This window comes from Panulirus ornatus, chromosome 14 (genome assembly GCF_036320965.1).
Source record: "Panulirus ornatus isolate Po-2019 chromosome 14, ASM3632096v1, whole genome shotgun sequence".
NCBI classification, from domain to species: Eukaryota; Metazoa; Arthropoda; class Malacostraca; order Decapoda; family Palinuridae; genus Panulirus; species Panulirus ornatus.
In genome coordinates, this window is record NC_092237.1 from 51,523,120 (window position 1) to 51,544,595 (window position 21,476).

Here is a 21,476-nt window from a genome sequence, read left to right on the forward strand (position 1 = left end):
AAAAACAGATTTCCTTTAAAAGCTCAATATAAAAAGTATTTTTGATGCTGAATGCAAATCTGGTAATAATATAACGTTTAGCCCTCATAATGACACCTAATGAAGCTGTTGATTTCAGTCAATTTCAAAATACTTCTCTTCCTTTGCATCGTATTTACTGGCTATGTATCGGTAACTGAGAACATTATCATATATTTTCCATGATTATCTCAAGTATAGAAGTGTTTGAATATTTCATCTTACAATTTCAAAAGAAAAATTTTTTTGAGGTAAAAAATACCCTGAACCATTGCCTTCAATATTTCGCATTTTTCTCAAAAAAATTGATTTCCTTTAAAAACTCATTGTAAGAAGTATTTTCAATGCTGAATACAAATCTGGTGTAAATGTATCGTTTTGTTGCCTTTAAAACATTTATATAAGCTGTTAAAGGATGTCAATTTTCAAATGTTTCCTGCTCGTTTGCATCGTATTTACTTGGTAATTATGGGTAACTGAGAGCATTACGATATATTCTCCATGATTATTTCAAGTATAGAAGTGTTTGAATGTCTTATCTTTCAATTTTGAAACAAAAAGTTTTTTGGGCTATAAAATACCCTGAACTATTACCTTGAATTTTTGACGTTTTTCTTGGAAAAATAGATTTCCTTTAAAAGCTCATCATAAGAAATATTTTTGATGCTGAATACAAATCTTGTGTTAATATATCGTTTAGCTCTCATAATGACACCTAATGAAGCTGTTCAATTCAGTCAATTTCAAAATATTTCTATTCCTTGGCATCGTATTTACCGGGTATGTATCGGTAACTGAGAACATTATCATATATTTTCCATGATTATTTCAAGTATAGAAGTGTTTGAATATTTCATCTTTCATTTTCAAAAGAAAAAGTTTTTTGAGGTAAAAAATACCCTGAACTATTACCTTCAATTTTTCGCATTTTTCTCAGAAAAATTGATTTCCTTTAAAAACTCATTATAAGAAGTATTTTCAATGCTGAATACAAATCTGGTGTTAATGTATCGTTTTGTTGCCTTTATAACATTCATTTAAGCTGTTAAATGGAGCCATTTTTCAAATGTTTCCTGCTCCTTTACATCGTATTTACTGGGCAATTATGGGTAACTGAGAACTTTACGATTTATTTTCCATGATTATTTCAAGTATAAATGTGTCTGAATATCTTACCTTTCAATTTTGAAACAAAAAGTATTTTGGTCTAAAAAATACCCTGAACTATTACCTTGAATTTTTGACGTTTTTCTTAGAAAAATAGATTTCCTTTAAAAGCTCATTATAAGAAGTATTTATGATGCTGAATACAAATCTGGTGTTAATATATCGTTTAGCCCTCATAATGACACCTAATGAAGTTGTTCAATTCAGTCAATTTCAAAATATTTCTATTGCTTGGCATCGTATTAATCGGGTGTGTATCGGTATCTGAGAAGATTATCATATATTATCCATGATCATTTGAAGTACAGAAGTGTTCGAACATTCCATCTTTCAATTTCAAAAGAAAAAGTTTTTTGAGGTAAAAAATACCCTGAACTATTACCTACAATTTTTCGCATTTTTCTCAGAAAAATTGATTTCCTTTAAAAACTCATTATAAGAAGTATTTTCAATGCTGAATACAAATCTGGTATTAATGTATCGTTTTGTTGCCTTTATAACATTCATTTAAGCTGTTAAAGGAAGTCCATTTTCAAATGTTTCCTGCTCCTTTGCATCGTATTTACTGGGTAAGTATAGGTAACTGAGAGCATTACGATATATTTTCCATGATTATTTCAAGTATAAAAGTGTTTGAATATCTTATCTTTCAATTTTGAAACACAAATTTTTTTGGGCTGAAAAATACCCTGAGCTATTACCTTGAATTTTTGACGTTTTTCTTAGAAAAATAGATTTCCTTTAAAAGCTCAATATAAAAAGTATTTTTGATGCTGAATGCAAATCTGGTAATAATATAACGTTTAGCCCTCATAATGACACCTAATGAAGCTGTTGATTTCAGTCAATTTCAAAATATTTCTCTTCCTTTGCATCGTATTTACTGGCTATGTATCGGTAACTGAGAACATTATCATATATTTTCCATGATTATCTCAAGTATAGAAGTGTTTGAATATTTCATCTTTCAATTTCAAAAGAAAAAGTTTTTTGAGGTAAAAAATACCCTGAACTATTACCTTCAATTTTTCGCATTTTTCTCAGAAAAATTGATTTCCTTTAAAAACTCATTATAAGAAGTATTTTCAATGCTGAATACAAATCTGGTGTTAATGTATCGTTTTGTTGCCTTTATAACATTCATTTAAGCTGTTAAAGGATGCCATTTTTCAAATGTTTCCTGCTCTTTTGCCTCGTATTTACTGGGCAATTATGGGTAACTGAGAGCTTTACGATATATTTTCCATGATTATTTCAAGTATAGAAGCGTTTGAATATCTTATCCTTCAGTTTTGAAAGAAAAAGTTTTTTGGGCTAAAAAATACCCTGAACTATTACCTTGAATTTTTGACGTTTTTCTTGGAAAAATAGATTTCCTTTAAAAGCTCATTATAAGAAGTATTTTTGATGCTGAATACAAATCTGGTGTTAATATATCGTTTAGCCCTCATAATGACACCTAATGAAGCTGTTCAATTCAGTCAATTTCAAATTATTTCTATTCCTTGCATCGTATTTACTGGGCTATGTATCGGTAACTGAGAACGATTATCATATATTTTCCATGATTATTTGAAGTACAGAAGTGTTTGAATATTTCATCTTTCAATTTCAAAAGAAAAAGTTTTTTGAGGTAAAAAATACCCTGAACTATTACCTTCAATTTTTCGCATTTTTCTCAGAAAAATTGATTTCCTTTAAAAACTCATTATAAGAAGTATTTTCAATGCTGAATACAAATCTGGTGTTAATGTATCGTTTTGTTGCCTTTATAATATTCATTTAAGCTGATAAAGGAAGTCCATTTTCAAATGTTTCCTGCTCCTTTGCATCGTATTTACTGGGTAAGTATAGGTAACTGAGAGCATTACGATATATTTTCCATGATTATTTCAAGTATAGAAGTGTTTGAATGTCTTATCTTTCAATTTTGAAACAAAAAGTTTTTTGGGCTGAAAAATACCCTGAGCTATTACCTTGAACTTTTGACGTTTTTCTTAGAAAAATAGATTTCCTTTAAAAGCTCAATATAAGAAGTATTTTTGATGCTGAATGCAAATCTGGTAATAATATAAAGTTTAGCCCTCATAATGACACCTAATGAAGCTGTTCAATTCAGTCAATTTCAAAATATTTCTATTCCTTGGCATCGTATTTACCGGGTATGTATCGGTAACTGAGAACATTATCATATATTTTCCATGATTATTTCAAGTATAGAAGTGTTTGAATATTTCATCTTTCAATTTCAAAAGAAAAAGTTTTTTGAGGTAAAAAATACCCTGAACTATTACCTTCAATTTTTCGCATTTTTCTCAGAAAAATTGATTTCCTTTAAAAACTCATTATAAGAAGTATTTTCAATGCTGAATACAAATCTGGTGTTAATGTATCGTTTTGTTGCCTTTATAACATTCATTTAAGCTGTTAAAGGAAGTCCATTTTCAAATGTTTCCTGCTCCTTTGCATCGTATTTACTGGGTAAGTATGGGTAACTGAGAGCATTACGATATATTTTCCATGATTATTTCAAGTATAAAAGTGTTTGAATATCTTATCTTTCAATTTTGAAACAAAAGTTTTTTGGGCTGAAAAATACCCTGAACTATTACCTTGAATTTTTGACGTTTTTCTTAGAAAAATAGATTTCCTTTAAAAGCTCAATATAAGAAGTATTTTTGATGCTGAATGCAAATCTGGTAATAATATAACGTTTAGCCCTCATAATGACACCTAATGAAGCTGTTGATTTCAGTCAATTTCAAAATATTTCTCTTCCTTTGCATCGTATTTACTGGCTATGTATCGGTAACTGAGAACGATTATCATATATTTTCCATGATTATTTGAAGTATAGAAGTGTTTGAATATTTCATCTTTCAATTTCAAAAGAAAAAGTTTTTTGAGGTAAAAAATACCCTGAACTATTACCTTCAATTTTTCGCATTTTTCTCAGAAAAATTGATTTCCTTTAAAAACTCATTGTAAGAAGTATTTTCAATGCTGAATACAAATCTGGTGTAAATGTATCGCTTTGTTGCCTTTAAAACATTAATGTAAGCTGTTAAATGATGTCAATTTTCAAATATTTCCTGCTCGTTTGCATCGTATTTACTGGGTAATTGTGGGTAACAGAGCATTACGATATATTTTCCATGATTATTTCAAGTATAAAAGTGTTTGAATATCTTATCTTTTAATTTTGAAACAAAAAGTATTTTGGTCTATAAAAAAAGTATTAGTATTTATTGAATTTTTGACGTTTTTCTTAGAAAAATAGATTTCCTTTAAAAGTTCATTATAAGTAGTATTTATGATGCTGAATACAAATCTGGTGTTAATATATCTTTTTGCCCTCATAATGACACCTAATGAAGTTGTTCAATTCAGTCAATTTCAAAATATTTCTATTCCTTTGCATCGTATTTACTGGCTATGTATCGGTAACTGAGAACATTATCATATATTTTCTATGATTATCTCAAGTATAGAAGTGTCTGAATATTTCATCTTTCAATTTCAAAAGAAAAAGTTTTTTGAGGTAAAAAATACCCTGAACTATTACCTTCAATTTTTCGCATTTTTCTCAGAAAAATTGATTTCCTTTAAAAACTCATTATAAGAAGTATTTTCAATGCTAAATACAAATCTGGTGTTAATGTATCGTTTTGTTGCCTTTAATAATAACATTCATTTAAACTTTTAAATGGAGCCATTTTTCAAATGTGTCCTGCTCCTTTGCCTCGTATTTATTGGGCTATGTACAGAGGTTTGGGAACAGTAGGGATATGTACAGTGGTCTAGGGAATGCCAGGGGTATGTACAGTGGTCTAGGGAACACCACGCTTCTGTGTAGTGGTGGTAGGGAACACCAGGGGTATGTATAGTGGTGTAGGGAACACCAGGGGTATGTACAGTGGTGTAGGGAACACCAGGGGTATGTATAGTGGTGTAGGGAACACCAGGGGTATGTACAGTGGTCTAGGGAACACCACGCTTCTGTGTAGTGGTGTAGGGAACACCAGGGGTATGTATAGTGGTGTAGGGAACACCAGGGGTATGGACAGTGGTGTAGGGAACACCAGGGGTATGTACAGTGGTCTAGGGAACACCACGCTTCTGTGTAGTGGTGGTAGGGAACACCAGGGGTATGTACAGTGGTGTAGGGAACACCAGGGGTATGTACAGTGGTGTAGGGAACACCAGGGGTATGTACAGTGGTGTAGGGAACACCAGGGGTATGTACAGTGGTGGTAGGGAACACCAGGGGTATGTATAGTGGTGTAGGGAACACCAGGGGTATGTACAGTGGTGTAGGGAACACCAGGGGTATGTACAGTGGTGTAGGGAACACCAGGGGTATGTACAGTGGTCTAGGGAACACCAGGGGTATGTACAGTGGTCTAGGGAACACCAGGCGTGTATGCAGTCGTCTGTGGAATGCCAGGTGTATAAACAGTGGTCTAGAGAACACCAAGGGTACATACAGTGGTGTGTATATACTAGGGGTATATACAGTGGTGTTTATATACTAGGGGTATATACACAGTGGTTTACGGGATGGGTGTTGAAACTCTTTTATGCCATTGGAAGCTTGTCCCAGTGGTAATTTGTTTTGTGATGTAAGACAAATGAAAAAAAAGAAACAAGAAATTGTACTTTCCATAATTCATTATATATTTTCTATGATACATATACGAATATGATAGTCTCTCAGAAAGTAAATATTTACTTTACAAGGTCGTAAAGAATACGTGACAAGGTGTTTGTTGCTGTGGCTGCGTTGGGGAAGCAGCAGCACACACACCAGTCTTCGAGGATTGTCCAATTCCCTCTGGTGGACCAGGGAGTTCCCAGCCTGATGTACGTACAACACTGGGTGTACACCCGGTGTTTCTCCCGGTGGTAGGAGACGAGTCGCATCAACTCTCTCATCTTTTCTCGAATGATGGCATCAACAAAACCTGCTTTGGGGTCCTGCACCAAGTAAGCCACCCGGTGTCCCTCTGGAAAATGTATAAATATTAGGTCACAATGTTGTTACCAGTTATTCTACCGGCATAGATATCACACTTTCAGCCTTATGTACACGCCTGTGTACATATAGTACTTTGCAGATGTTCTCGTACATATAAACAGGGACAAGAGATGGAGGAGGTTGGGAACCCCTGTTCAATGCTGGCTACTGGGTAGGTTATCATTCATAGTGGTCTGGGGAACACCTGGGGTGTGTGTAGTGGTCTGGGGAACACCAGGGGTATGTGCAGTGATTTAGGGAACACCAGGGGTATGTACAGTGGTCTAGGGAACGCCAAGGGGATGTACAGTGGTCTGTAGAACACCAGTGATATTTGCACTGGTCTGGGGAATACCTGGGGTATGTGTAGTGGTCTGGGGAACACCAGGGGTATGTGTAATGGTCTGGAGAACACCAGGGGTATGTACAGTGGTCTGGGGAACACCAGGGGTATGTACAGTGGTCTAGGGAACGCCAAGGGTATGTACAGTGGTCTGTAGAACACCAGTGATATTTGCACTGGTCTGGGGAACACCAGGGGTATGTGTAATGGTCTGGGGAACACCAGGGGTATGTGTAATGGTCTGGGGAACACCAGGGGTATGTGCAGTGGTCTGTGGAACACCAGGGGTATGTGTAGTGGTCTGGGGAACACCAGGGGTATGTGTAGTGGTCTGGAGAACACCAGGGGTATGTGTAATGGTCTGGGGAACACCAGGGGTATGTGTAATGGTCTGGGGAACACCAGGGGTATGTGTAATGGTCTGGGGAACACCAGGGGTATGTGCAGTGGTCTGTGGAACACCAGGGGTATGTGTAGTGGTCTGGGGAACACCAGGGGTATGTGCAGTGGTCTGTGGAACACCTGGGGTATGTGCAGTGGTCTGGGGAACACCAGGGGTATGTGTAATGGTCTGGAGAACACCAGGGGTATGTGTAGTGGTCTGGGGAACACCAGGGGTATGTGTAATGGTCTGGGGAACACCAGGGGTATGTGCAGTGGTCTGTGGAACACCAGGGGTATGTGTAGTGGTCTGGGGAACACCAGGGGTATGTGCAGTGGTCTGTGGAACACCTGGGGTATGTGCAGTGGTCTGGGGAACACCAGGGGTATGTACAGTGGTCTGTGGAACACCTGGGGTATGTGCAGTGGTCTGGGGAACACCTGGGGTATGTGCGGTGGTCTGTGGAACACCAGGGGTATGTGTAGTGGTCTGGGGAACACCAGGGGTATGTGCAGTGGTCTGTGGAACACCTGGGGTATGTGCAGTGGTCTGGGGAACACCAGGGGTATGTACAGTGGTCTGTGGAACACCAGGGGTATGTGCAGTGGTCTGGGGAACACCAGGGGTATGTACAGTGGTCTGTGGAACACCTGGGGTATGTGCAGTGGTCTGGGGAACACCAGGGGTATGTGCAGTGGTCTGTGGAACACCTGGGGTATGTGCAGTGGTCTGGGGAACACCAGGGGTATGTGTAGTGGTCTGGGGAACACCAGGGGTATGTGTAGTGGTCTGGGGAACACCAGGGGTATGTGTAGTGGTCTGGGGAACACCAGGGGTATGTGTAATGGTCTGGGGAACACCAGGGGTATGTACAGTGGTCTGTGGAACACCTGGGGTATGTGCAGTGGTCTGTGGAACACCAGGGGTATGTGTAATGGTCTGTGGAACACCAGGGGTATGTACAGTGGTCTGGGGAACACCAGGGGTATGTGTAATGGTCTGGGGAACACCAGGGGTATGTACAGTGGTCTGTGGAACACCTGGGGTATGTACAGTGGTCTGGGGAACACCAGGGATATGTGTAGTGGTCTGGGGAACACCTGGGGTATGTACTGTGTTCTAGGAACACCAGGGTTATGTACTGTGTTCTAGGAACACCAGGGATATGTACAGTGGTCTAGGGAACGCCAAAGGTATGTACAGGGGTCTGTGGAACACCAGCGGTATGTACAGTGATTTAGGAAACACCAGTGGTATGTGCAGTGGTCCTGGGAACACCAGTGGTATGTACAGTGGTCTGGGGAACACCAGGGGTATGTGTAGTGATTTAGGGAACACCAGGGGTATGTACAGAGTTGTAGGAACACCAGGGATATGTACAGTGGTCTAGGGAACGCCAAGGGTATGTACAGTGGTCTGTGGAACACCAGCGGTATGTACAGAGATTTAGGGTACACCAGGGGTATGTGCAGTGGTCTAAGGAACACCAGGGGTATGTGCAGTGGTCTAAGGAACACCAGGGGTATGTGCAGTGGTATAGGGAACACCAGGGGTATGTGCAGTGATCTAGGGATATGTACAGTGGTCTAGGGAATGCCAGGGGTATATACAGTGGTCTAGGGAACACCAGGGGTATGTACAGTGGTGTAGGGAACACCAGGGGTATGTACAGTGGTGTAGGGAACACCACGCTTCTGTGTAGTGGTGGTAGGGAACACCAGGGGTATATATAGTGGTGTAGGGAACACCAGGGGTATGTACAGTGTAGGGAACACCAGGGGTATGTACAGTGGTGTAGGGAACACCAGGGGTATGTACAGTGGTGTAGGGAACACCAGGGGTATGTACAGTGGTGTAGGGAACACCAGGGGTATGTACAGTGGTGTAGGGAACACCAGGGGTATGTACAGTGGTCTAGGGAACACCAGGGGTATGTACAGTGGTCTTGGGAACAGTAGGGATATGTACAGTGGTCTAGGGAATGCCAGGGGTATGTACAGTGGTCTAGGGAACACCAGGGGTATGTACAGTGGTCTAGGGAACACCAGGGGTATGTACAGTGGTGTAGGGAACACCAGGGATATGTACAGTGGTGTAGGGAACACCAGGGGTATGTACAGTGGTCTAGGGAACACCACGCTTCTGTGTAGTGGTGGTAGGGAACACCAGGGGTATGTATAGTGGTGTAGGGAACACCAGGGGTATGTACAGTGGTGTAGGGAACACCAGGGTTATGTACAGTGGTGTAGAGAACACCAGGGGTATGTACAGTGGTCTAGGGAACACCAGGGGTATGTACAGTGTAGGGAACACCAGGGGTATGTATAGTGGTGTAGAGAACACCAGGGGTATGTACAGTGGTCTAGGGAACACCAGGGGTATGTACAGTGGTCTAGGGAACACCAGGCGTGTATGCAGTCGTCTGTGGAATGCCAGGTGTATAAACAGTGGTCTAGAGAACACCAAGGGTACATACAGTGGTGTGTATATACTAGGGGTATATACAGTGGTGTTTATATACTAGGGGTATATACACAGTGGTTTACGGGATGGGTGTTGAAACTCTTTTATGCCATTGGAAGCTTGTCCCAGTGGTAATTTGTTTTGTGATGTAAGACAAATGATAAAAAAGAAACAAGAAATTGTACTTTCTATAATTCATTATATATTTTCTATGATACATATACGAATATGATAGTCTCTCAGAAAGTAAATATTTACTTTACAAGGTCGTAAAGAATAAGTGACAAGGTGTTTGTTGCTGTGGCTGCGTTGGGGAAGCAGCAGCACACACACCAGTCTTCGAGGATTGTCCAATTCCCTCTGGTGGACCAGGGAGTTCCCAGCCTCATGTACGTACAACACTGGGTGTACACCCGGTGTTTCTCCCGGTGGTAGGAGACGAGTCGCATCAACTCTCTCATCTTTTCTCGAATGATGGCATCAACAAAACCTGCTTTGGGGTCCTGCACCAAGTAAGCCACCCGGTGTCCCTCTGGAAAATGTATAAATATTAGGTCACAATGTTGTTACCAGTTATTCTACCGGCATAGATATCACACTTTCAGCCTTATGTACACGCCTGTGTACATATAGTACTTTGCAGATGTTCTCGTACATATAAACAGGGACAAGAGATGGAGGAGGTTGGGAACCCCTGTTCAATGCTGGCTACTGGGTAGGTTATCATTCATAGTGGTTTAGGGAACACCAGGGGTATGTGTAGTGGTCTGGGAACACCAGGGGTATGTGTAGTGGTCTGGGGAACACCAGGGGTATGTGTAGTGGTCTGGGGAACACCTGGGGTATGTGTAGTGGTCTGGGGAACACCAGGGGTATGTGTAATGGTCTGGGGAACACCAGGGGTATGTGCAGTGGTCTGTGGAACACCAGGGGTATGTGCAGTGGTCTGGGGAACACCTGGGGTATGTGTAGTGGTCTGGGGAACACCAGGGGTATGTGTAATGGTCTGGGGAACACCAGGGGTATGTGCAGTGGTCTGTGGAACACCAGGGGTATGTGCAGTGGTCTGTGGAACACCAGGGGTATGTGCAGTGGTCTGGGGAACACCAGGGGTATGTGTAGTGGTCTGGGGAACACCAGGGGTATGTGCAGTGGTCTAGGGAACACCAGTGGTATGTGTAATGGTCTGGGGAACACCAGGGGTATGTGCAGTGGTCTAGGGAACACCAGTGGTATGTGTAATGGTCTGGGGAACACCAGGGGTATGTGCAGTGGTCTGGGGAACACCAGGGGTATGTGTAATGGTCTGGGGAACACCAGGGGTATGTGTAGTGGTCTGGGGAACACCAGTGGTATGTGTAATGGTCTGGGGAACACCAGGGGTATGTGCAGTGGTCTGGGGAACACCAGGGGTATGTGCAGTGGTCTGGGGAACACCAGGGGTATGTGCAGTGGTCTAGGGAACACCAGTGGTATGTGTAATGGTCTGGGGAACACCAGGGGTATGTGCAGTGGTCTGGGGAACACCTGGGGTATGTATTGTGTTCTAGGAACACCAGGGTTATGTACTGTGTTCTAGGAACACCAGGGATATGTACAGTGGTCTAGGGAACGCCAAAGGTATGTACAGGGGTCTGTGGAACACCAGGGGTATGTACAGTGATTTAGGGAACACCAGGGGTATGTGCAGTGATTTAGGGAACACCAGGGGTATGTGCAGTGGTCTGGGGAACACCAGGGGTATGTGCAGTGGTCCTGGGAACACCAGTGGTATGTGGAACACCAGGGGTATGTACAGTGGTCTAGGGAACATTAGTGGTATGTACAGTGGTCTGGGGAACACCAGGGGTATGTGTAGTGATTTAGGGAACACCAGGGGTATGTACAGAGTTGTAGGAACACCAGGGATATGTACAGTGGTCTAGGGAACGCCAAGGGTATGTACAGTGGTCTGTGGAACACCAGCGGTATGTACAGAGATTTAGGGTACACCAGGGCTATGTGCAGTGGTCTAAGGAACACCAGGGGTATGTGCAGTGGTCTAAGGAACACCAGGGGTATGTGCAGTGGTATAGGGAACACCAGGGGTATGTGCAGTGATCTAGGGATATGTACAGTGGTCTAGGGAATGCCAGGGGTATATACAGTGGTCTAGGGAACACCAGGGGTATGTACAGTGGTGTAGGGAACACAAGGGGTATGTACAGTGGTGTAGGGAACACCACGCTTCTGTGTAGTGGTGGTAGGGAACACCAGGGGTATATATAGTGGTGTAGGGAACACCAGGGGTATGTACAGTGGTGTAGGGAACACCAGGGGTATGTACAGTGGTGTAGGGAACACCAGGGGTATGTACAGTGTAGGGAACACCAGGGGTATGTACAGTGGTGTAGGGAACACCAGGGGTATGTACAGTGGTGTAGGGAACACCAGGGGTATGTACAGTGGGGTAGGGAACACCAGGGGTATGTACAGTGGGGTAGGGAACACCAGGGGTATGTATAGTGGTGTAGGGAACACCAGGGGTATGTACAGTGGTGTAGGGAACACCAGGGGTATGTACAGTGGGGTAGGGAACACCAGGGGTATGTACAGTGGGGTAGGGAACACCAGGGGTATGTACAGTGGTGTAGGGAACACCAGGGGTATGTACAGTGGGGTAGGGAACACCACGCTTCTGTGTAGTGGTGGTAGGGAACACCAGGGGTATGTATAGTGGTGTAGGGAACACCAGGGGTATGTACAGTGGTGTAGGGAACACCAGGGGTATGTATAGTGGTGTAGGGAACACCAGGGTTATGTACAGTGGTCTAGGGAACACCAGGGTTATGTACAGTGGTGTAGGGAACACCAGGGTATGTACAGTGGTCTAGGGAACACCAGGCGTGTATGCAGTCGTCTGTGGAATGCCAGGTGTATAAACAGTGGTCTAGAGAACACCAAGGGTACATACAGTGGTGTGTATATACTAGGGGTATATACAGTGGTGTTTATATACTAGGTGTATATACACAGTGGTTTACGGGATGGGTGTTGAAACTCTTTTATGCCATTGGAAGCTTGTCCCAGTGGTAATTTGTTTTGTGATGTAAGACAAATGATAAAAAAGAAACAAGAAATTGTACTTTCCATAATTCATTATATATTTTCTATGATACATATACGAATATGATAGTCTCTCAGAAAGTAAATATTTACTTTACAAGGTCGTAAAGAATAAGTGACAAGGTGTTTGTTGCTGTGGCTGCGTTGGGGAAGCAGCAGCACACACACCAGTCTTCGAGGATTGTCCAATTCCCTCTGGTGGACCAGGGAGTTCCCAGCCTCATGTACGTACAACACTGGGTGTACACCCGGTGTTTCTCCCGGTGGTAGGAGACGAGTCGCATCAACTCTCTCATCTTTTCTCGAATGATGGCATCAACAAAACCTGCTTTGGGGTCCTGCACCAAGTAAGCCACCCGGTGTCCCTCTGGAAAATGTATAAATATTAGGTCACAATGTTGTTACCAGTTATTCTACCGGCATAGATATCACACTTTCAGCCTTATGTACACGCCTGTGTACATATAGTACTTTGCAGATGTTCTCGTACATATAAACAGGGACAAGAGATGGAGGAGGTTGGGAACCCCTGTTCAATGCTGGCTACTGGGTAGGTTATCATTCATAGTGGTTTAGGGAACACCAGGGGTATGTGTAGTGGTCTGGGAACACCAGGGGTATGTGTAGTGGTCTGGGGAACACCAGGGGTATGTGTAGTGGTCTGGGGAACACCAGGGTATGTGTAGTGGTCTGGGAACACCAGGGGTATGTGTAGTGGTCTGGGGAACACCAGGGGTATGTGTAGTGGTCTGGGGAACACCAGGGGTATGTGTAGTGGTCTGGGGAACACCAGGGGTATGTGTAGTGGTCTGGGGAACACCAGGGGTATGTGCAGTGGTCTGGGGAACACCTGGGGTATGTGTAGTGGTCTGGGGAACACCAGGGGTATGTGTAGTGGTCTGGGGAACACCAGGGGTATGTGTAGTGGTCTGGGAACACCAGGGGTATGTGTAGTGGTCTGGGGAACACCAGGGGTATGTGGAGTGGTCTGGGGAACACCAGGGGTATGTGTAGTGGTCTGGGGAACACCAGGGGTATGTGTAGTGGTCTGGGGAACACCAGGGGTATGTGGAGTGGTCTGTGGAACACCAGGGGTATGTACAGTGGTCTGGGGAACACCAGGGGTATGTGCAGTGATTTAGGGAACACCAGGGGTATGTGCAGTGGTCTGGGGAACACCTGGGGTATGTATTGTGTTCTAGGAACACCAGGGTTATGTACTGTGTTCTAGGAACACCAGGGTTATGTACTGTGTTCTAGGAACACCAGGGTTATGTACTGTGTTCTAGGAACACCAGGGATATGTACAGTGGTCTAGGGAACGCCAAAGGTATGTACAGTGGTCTGTGGAACACCAGCGGTATGTACAGTGATTTAGGGAACACCAGGGGTATGTGCAGTGGTCTGGGGAACACCAGGGGTATGTACAGTGGTCTAGGGAACGCCAAGGGTATGTACAGTGGTCTAGGGAACGCCAAGGGTATGTACAGTGGTCTAGGGAACACCAGGGGTATGTACAGTGGTCCAGGGGACACCAGGGGTATGTGCAGTGGTCTGGGGAACACCAGGGGTATGTGCAGTGGTCCAGGGGACACCAGGGGTATGTGCAGTGGTCTGGGGAACACCAGGGGTATGTGCAGTGGTCTGTGGAACACCAGGGGTATGTGGAGTGGTCTGGGGAACACCAGGGGTATGTACAGTGGTCTGGGGAACACCAGGGGTATGTGTAGTGGTCTGGGGAACACCTGGGGTATGTGCAGTGGTCTGGGGAACACCTGGGGTATGTGCAGTTGTCTGTGGAACACCAGGGGTATGTGCAGTGGTCTGGGGAACACCAGGGGTATGTGCAGTGGTCTGTGGAACACCAGGGGTATGTACAGTGGTCTGGGGAACACCAGGGGTATGTGCAGTGGTCTGGGGAACACCAGGGGTATGTGCAGTGGTCTGTGGAACACCAGGGGTATGTACAGTGGTCTGTGGAACACCAGTGGTATGTACAGTGGTCCAGGGAACACCAGGGGTATGTGCAGTGGTCCAGGGAACACCAGGGGTATGTGCAGTGGTCTGGGGAACACCAGGGGTATGTGCAGTGGTCTGTGGAACACCAGTGGTATGTACAGTGGTCCAGGGAACACCAGTGGTATGTGCAGTGGTCTGGGGAACACCAGGGGTATGTGCAGTGGTCTGGGGAACACCAGTGGTATGTGCAGTGGTCTGGGGAACACCAGGGGTATGTGCAGTGGTCCAGGGAACACCAGTGGTATGTGCAGTGGTCTGGGGAACACCAGGGGTATGTGCAGTGGTCCAGGGAACACCAGGGGTATGTGCAGTGGTCTGGGGAACACCAGGGGTATGTGCAGTGGTCTGTGGAACACCAGTGGTATGTACAGTGGTCCAGGGAACACCAGGGGTATGTGCAGTGGTCTAGGGAACACCAGTGGTATGTACAGTGGTCCAGGGAACACCAGGGGTATGTGCAGTGGTCTAGGGAACACCAGTGGTATGTACAGTGGTCCAGGGAACACCAGTGGTATGTGCAGTGGTCTGGGGAACACCAGGGGTATGTGCAGTGGTCTGGGGAACACCAGGGGTATGTGCAGTGGTCCAGGAAACACCAGTGGTATGTGCGGTGGTCTGGGGAACACCAGGGGTATGTGCAGTGGTCTAGGGAACACCAGTGGTATGTGCAGTGGTCTAAGACAGGGAATTTCAAACTTTTTGAATCTATGGAATGTTTTTGTTAAGAAAATAATGATTATTGTAGCATTGTCCAAGGGCTAATAATAAGAAAAATGGGTAAAAACTATATTTGGTCTCATTTTAAATTGAATACACACACACACACACACACACACACACACACACACACACATATAAAACGTATAGCCCAATCTCTCAATAAGATCAATGTTTTCAAAATCCTTTACTCTCACAGCCACAACGAAGTGCAGAACCCAAACAAACTTCAAATCTTTACGAAGTATTCGCCTGACCCTGCGCGCGCACTCCCGGCGTCTCTCTCTTTTTTTCATTATCTTTCGGTTTTTTTTGTGGATTTTACCACGTGAGATGATTGTCGAGATAATGAATTCCAGAGGTTATGGCGTTACATGACGTTTATAGTTTGACCGATTTTACTTGAAGGACGAAGGTGTGTGTGTGTGTGTGTGTGTGTGTGTGTGTAATTCCTTGAACCTAGGATAAGCTGGGCAGATACTCATATTCGTCAAGACCCTCAAAGAAGACATATCGGTCCAGCTTTTAGGAGGTTTTAGGAGACCCACATTCCCTACATGCGTTACATTCTCTCTTAATGAATCACAAATGTCAGTTATTCCACCAATAATAATTTCCTGACATCCGAATCTCCCTTTTTTTATTTATCAACATTCCCCCATATGTCCCAACTGATCCTGTGCGCCCCAGCTTTGGAACAGAAATATGTCTATTCATATCAAATTACTTCGTCTATTCAGACACTTGTTGCCGAGCTGACACTGCCATCATGAATTTAATCAACCATTCTTCAATATTCCTGCATTCATTTACCTGGAAGATATCCCCTCGTTAGCCAGTGATGCACAGATTGTTCTCAGGTACTATTCACCGTCGTGTCTATGCCACGATGAAGTGTTTTTGTACTCCCATCTCAAGATATTACTCAACGTGTCTGTCCTTTGTCTCTCCCCAGCTGACCTTATAGTTCCACAGAGGTCGTCCTGATCTCCTCTCATCCTCCACCGTGTCCTCACTGCATCCTGCAAGAGCATTCAGATCCTCTTAACAATGTTCCAAAGTCTTACACATCGAGATATGTCTTATAATTTCGCATCCACAAACCTACTGATTTATAACTGTATTCTCTCTCGTGGGGTCGTGATACTAAGAATAATGCGAGCCCCGAGACCTATCCTTGTGGTACTCCACTACCAACATCCACCCAATCTTACACTTGAACACCTCTTCATCCATAGTGGCACCTGTCCCCTGGGATATTGTTCAGCTTCATGTAACGCCGCATCAAATGCTTTCCCAAATCTAAATGTAAACAATCAGTATATCCCTCTCTTTCCTCGATAGTCTTTTCTTTTTTCCTCAATCTTCTTTCCTTGATTCTCTTATAGAAACCATTTAGGTTAGAAAGACACGAGCTTCCACCTCTAAATCTAAACTGCACATCATACAGAAGTCGAGTACAAGTAAAATACTCTTACTTTTCCCTTAGTATATCTTGCCTACACTGTGCTAGTCAACAGTACCAGTCTATAAGGAGACCAAGTGTTGCAGACTCTTACATTTCTTCCTGTGATCCTTTATCCCGGAGTCCACAAACCCTTCCCAGTGTTGACGTACCCTACAGTACACTGTAATCCCTCCTACACCCTCACACACACACACATACACACACACACACACTCAAAGACTTACCCCAATGTATTCCTTTAAGGGAAGTCACCCACTGCCTTGAAACTACTCGTTTATTCCTCCCTCGTAATTTCCCCTTGGGCCGCTAAAACGGAAAACAGCCATTACCTCAGCAACACAATACGTCACCCGATTAATCGTGTACTCACGGGTGGTGATCACTATGCAAGCTCCCTCACCTTGCTCTCTGTAAATACGAAAGCCATCCAGGCCGAATGATCAACCCCATTTGCCTCTCTCTCTCTCTGGCTGAATTATGGTCGTATTCATAACTGTTACATATTCATAACTTTGGGTTATGGTCGTATATATATTCATAACTGTTATGTATTCATAACTATGGGTTGTGGTCGTATATATTCATAAGTGTTATATATTCAAGGGCCGCGCCGTCGTGCTCAAGGGCCGCGCCGTCGTGCTCAAGGGCCGCACCGTCGTGCTCAAGGGCCGCACCGTCGTGCTCAAGGGCCGCACCATCGTTCTCAAGGGCCGCACCATCGTTCTCAAGGGCCACATCGTCGTTCTTAAGGGCCGCACCGTCGTGCTCAAGGACCGCACCGTTGTGTTCAAGGGCCTTACAGTCGTGCTCAAGGATCGTACCGTGGTTCTCAAGGATCTCACCATCGTGCTCAGGGATCACACTGTCGTGCTCAAGAGCTGCCCCGTCGTGCTCAAGGAACCTAAGCCTTCAACCCTCGCCAGAACCCTGAGCGAGGCCCTGCATGTGTTCAGGAGAGCGGCGGCGCTCAATACCACTTTACAACCTCCGCCATCATAAGCATTACCCTCGAACGGATTTCTGTAAATTGTTTTTTTTTTTCTTCTATTTTTACGACCCTCTATATCACCTGGGACAGTCTTTCCTAGTGGGCCACAGTACCAGCCAGATAAAACTCCATTTCCCTTCCTAACCAAACAGCTTTTTCAAACGCGATATATATATATTTTTTTTTTCTTCAATTTTTTTTTTTCTTCATTGCACTGGAAAACACGTATGTGCTTTAAAAGTAACTTTCATTGATTCAGCGAGTTGGACAATGTCGGTGAGTCGTGCCGTCGTGCGCTCAAGGGTCGTACCGTCGTGCGCTCAAGGGTCTTACCGTAGTAGTCGGGGGGGGGGGGGGGGGGGTTCGGTCGGTCTTTCCGTCTTATACAAGGGTCGTACCGTCGTAAGCTCAAGGGTCGTGTCGTCAGACGTCATACCCAAGTGTCGAACCATCGTACTCATGTGTCGTAACGCCATGCTCAATGGTCGTACCGTCATATTCAAGGGTCGTACCGTAACACTCGAGAGTCTCACCTTCTTACTCCAGGGTCGTTCTGTCGCGTTGAAGGGGCAAAAAAAAAGGGACCTATAACCCTCCTCCTTTTCTAAATCCCATTCTTGAAACCCTCCCCCACACCTCTCGCTCGCCACACCGCCACGAACCCCCCACGCAAAGAGGACTCCTCCTCCTCCTTCTCCTCCATGACTGGCTCCTTCGGTCGACACACCTAGAAGTGTGGCGCAAGACCACGACCTCCACACTCGTCCTCCACCAGCGCCCCCATCTCGTTCATAAGACACGTACAAGGATATGGGATTCCAACAGACGTGCATTTTGTACTAATAGATGAAGCGTGGAACGTACAACGCCAGAGGCAAGGATACGTATAAATATTCAGGGCAAAAAAAATTACGGCACAAACACTCAAAAACAGAACGGTATTTCTTTTAAACGTAAATTTCTCCCAATAGAAGTTCCTTTTTAAGGACTGAATTTTGGTTGGTTGGGTGGGAGGTGGGGGAGGGGGGGGTAACAATGGAGGGGAAAAGGATATAACGAAGAGTTACGAAACGTCCTAACATAACGTACGACGCGAGCAGACCTCAACCTTCGCTATGACATCACTGATTTTCGTCGGGGGTGTGACCTGCTCCCCACAGTTACTGTCTGTTTGGTGTGGAGGTGAAATGTATTCCTGTTGGTGATAACACACTTCGAGGGAACATACTTTTTAATCAGAGACCATATGGAATATATTTCTAATTTCGTGTAGGAAACGAATATCCTAACACAGACTCGTACACACACACACACACACAAGCGTCAAGAAGTGATACAAATACACATGGTTAAGAGACGGGGCCAACACGAGTGTAAACTTCTCTCCCCGTAACACACAACTGGTAGTTATATAGTAATTACACACACACATACACATATAGTAGTAATCATATGGTAATTATGCACCCACACTCACACACAGTTACTCTCCCCGTAACACACAACTAGTAGTCAAATAGTAATTACACACACACACACAAGTAGTAATCATATGGTAATTATGAACCCACACACAGTTATACACACATAAACCCACACTTGATTATCTTTTCAAATCACCCACACCCACTGTGCGCCCGTGTGAATAAAACACGTCATTAACCTTTTGTTTCCGTCCAGCCTACTACACTGGACGTACTGATTTTGACGGTCGTTAATGGAGCCCGACTCGCTCCACAAAAGCTTCCCATAACATCATTATTCCGCAGACACCAACCCCTCCCGACAGGGTGTATTAAATGTTATGAATATAGTGTGGGATGACGGTAATAAATCAACGTGAGGTAGGGTAGAACAGGGGTGCCGAGAGAGAGAGAGCGCGCGTGTGTGTGTGTCCTTCAAGTCTGTATCATGACGCCGAGACCAGACGGAGAGAGACGAGGTTTTAAGTGTCCAGTAAAAGGCAACGCAATTCTGTATACGCTGTGTTATGTATGGTTGTCTTGACCATAACTTTTGCATCCTATTGACGATGGGTGATATTAATAATCATAGTGAATCAACTGCCAATAAAGGCTAAAAATATTGAGAAAATACAGGGAATATGAAGAGTGTAGGGCTTTGAGAGAGAGAGGGGTGTGGGAGGTTAACCAGAGACAGACCTTAAACATACGTGCATTTACTGGATGTTGATGATGTCTACAGTGGCTGGGCTGAGGCTGATCTTGAGTCGTGGCCTGTGCGAGACAGGGAGCAACCAGCCAGTTGCAGCAGCGGTGACGACTTTGTATAACTCGGGTGACGAAGGGGTTTTCAAGTTGTCGAAGGTAATGGTGGCGGGTGTGTGGGGGCGCATAGCTTTCCTCCGAGCTGTTCGGATGAGGTCCAGGTGGAGGAGGCCCAGTGTGTGTGTGTGTGTGTGTGTGTGTGTGTGTGTTGAATAGCCCTTGATGGATGGAGGAGAATCGAGAGGATTATTTCGCCAACTAACGAGGGAAGAGCTGATGCATTTGGTGCCAACGGAGACCGGAAGCTAAAGCCTCCAGCCATCCATCGGGACACACAATGAACCGCGTAGCGTTAAGCTCGGCTAATTTCCCTCCTCAAATAGAGATCAAGGAACGTACTCAGACGTACACATCCTCAGTTCATCCTGGGGTATGACTATAAGGCCTCCAGCACTCGTTTCCAGCGCACCATCCACACACACACACACACACACACCTCAGTGAACCCTACACCCTGGACACTATATAGCTATCTGTTCCTAAACTGTACCTTCCCCTCTGCAAGCTCTTTAGCCTCCCCTTCAGACCAACCAATTAGCAGAAAAAAAAAAAAAGAAAACGTTCCCTCCCTGGCCAGCCAGTGTGAGGGGCCTGTGCCCTCTCTCCATGGCAGGTCGGTGTGAGGGGGGGCCTGTCCTCTCTCCCTGGCTGGCCTGTGTGACGATCCTGCCTTCTCTCCCTACTCCCTAGCCTGAGTACGACGACCCTGCCCTCTCTCCTCTCACTCCCTTACCCCACCCGCACTCTTTCCTCATCGTTCATCCAATTTCTATATAAGGTTTCAGACACCTTCGAGCCTATTTGATAATGCTCTTGAGTATTAGACTCATCGTAAGGATGATGCCTTTTCGCGTATAACCTTACCTAACCATCCACTCCCAGCCTTTGGGTCCGGTCGAGCTTCCCTCTCAACATATACACAAATACTCCAGCTTTGTCTCCTCTAACCCTCCCGTCAACCTTAACCCCCAACTTCTCTCTCTCTCTCTCTCTGGGGATGATTACCTGCCTCGCTCGAAAAAGCACTCTCCTCGTGTTCGTTTCCTCCGTGTCTCGAGCACGTCTCCAAGGGGAAGAAACGCGACCTCTGGTCAGTGACGTAAAGGTCGAGGCCAAAGAGTGGTGTAATGCAAGACATGTTGTATCTTAATGAGAGTTCTTGGTGATGGTTTTCGAGTTATTGTGGATGTTACGTTAAACTGCTGACATTGGTCGAGTTCTCATAAAAGTGAACAACACAGATGTTACGTAGAAGCATCCTGATTGTGAACATAAAACTGAACACCGATGTTATATAGAACCAGCCAAATTATGATCATAAAACTGAACACAGATGTTATATAGAACCAGCTAAATTATGATCATCAAACTGAACACCGATGTTATATAGAACCAGTCAAATTATGATCATAAAACTGAACACCGATGTTATACAGAACCAGCCAAATTATGATCATAAAACTGAACACAGATGTTATACAGAACCAGCTAAATTATGATC

At 44.5% G+C, this 21,476-nt stretch overlaps 2 protein-coding genes across 2 annotated transcripts in view; one reads left to right on the plus strand and one right to left on the minus strand.

The window, feature by feature from the left end:
- Nucleotides 1-21,476, plus strand: part of LOC139753410 (pyrokinin-1 receptor-like) — a 432,787-nt gene that overhangs the window by 259,826 nt on the left and 151,485 nt on the right.
- LOC139753407 (protein Star-like) overlaps nucleotides 12,534-21,476 on the minus strand; it is a 37,859-nt gene continuing 28,916 nt past the window's right edge. Inside the window, exon 8 of the mRNA XM_071669879.1 lies at nucleotides 12,534-12,862. The gene's annotated coding sequence lies outside the window, so the exon portion shown is untranslated. The remainder of the gene's footprint in view (nucleotides 12,863-21,476) is intronic.